The sequence below is a fragment of the Chlorocebus sabaeus genome, chromosome 23 (genome assembly GCF_047675955.1).
Source record: "Chlorocebus sabaeus isolate Y175 chromosome 23, mChlSab1.0.hap1, whole genome shotgun sequence".
Taxonomy (NCBI): domain Eukaryota; kingdom Metazoa; phylum Chordata; class Mammalia; order Primates; family Cercopithecidae; genus Chlorocebus; species Chlorocebus sabaeus.
Genome location: NC_132926.1, coordinates 47,422,674 through 47,423,029, shown reverse-complemented (window position 1 = coordinate 47,423,029; position 356 = coordinate 47,422,674). Strand labels below are relative to the sequence as shown.

The 356-nt window shown below is 44.4% G+C and overlaps 1 non-coding gene across 1 annotated transcript; it reads right to left on the bottom strand.

Annotated features, from left to right (window-relative positions):
• On the bottom strand, nt 1-102 carry LOC119618463 (U6 spliceosomal RNA). The gene has a single exon (XR_005234757.1). It is a non-coding gene; the product is annotated as a U6 spliceosomal RNA (small nuclear RNA).
• Between the last annotated feature and the right edge of the window lie 254 nt (nt 103-356).

The following is a 356-nucleotide window of genomic DNA, read 5'->3' as shown; positions in this document are numbered from 1 at the left end:
TTTACTATGGAACAGTTCATGAATTTGCCTGTCATCCTCGTGCAGGGGCCATACTAATCTCTGTATTGTTTCAATTTTAGTATATGCGCTGCCAAAGAGAGCATACAGGTATTCAGCTTTAAATAAGACTGTTTTGACATCAATGTACTTTTCTAATGGATTGGTGTTGCCTTCTTTAAATGCATCAAGAGCTGTTTAGGGATTCTCAGCAAAGCCTACCATTGGCTCTGCTGGATCTCCTCTTTCTGCTCCAGCCTCAGGAAGTGCTTCACACCATGCGCTCTCCCTTGACACTAGGGTTTCCCTCCGCCAGAAAAGCTTCTACCCACCTCTGCATTTCACCCAGCTAACTCCTA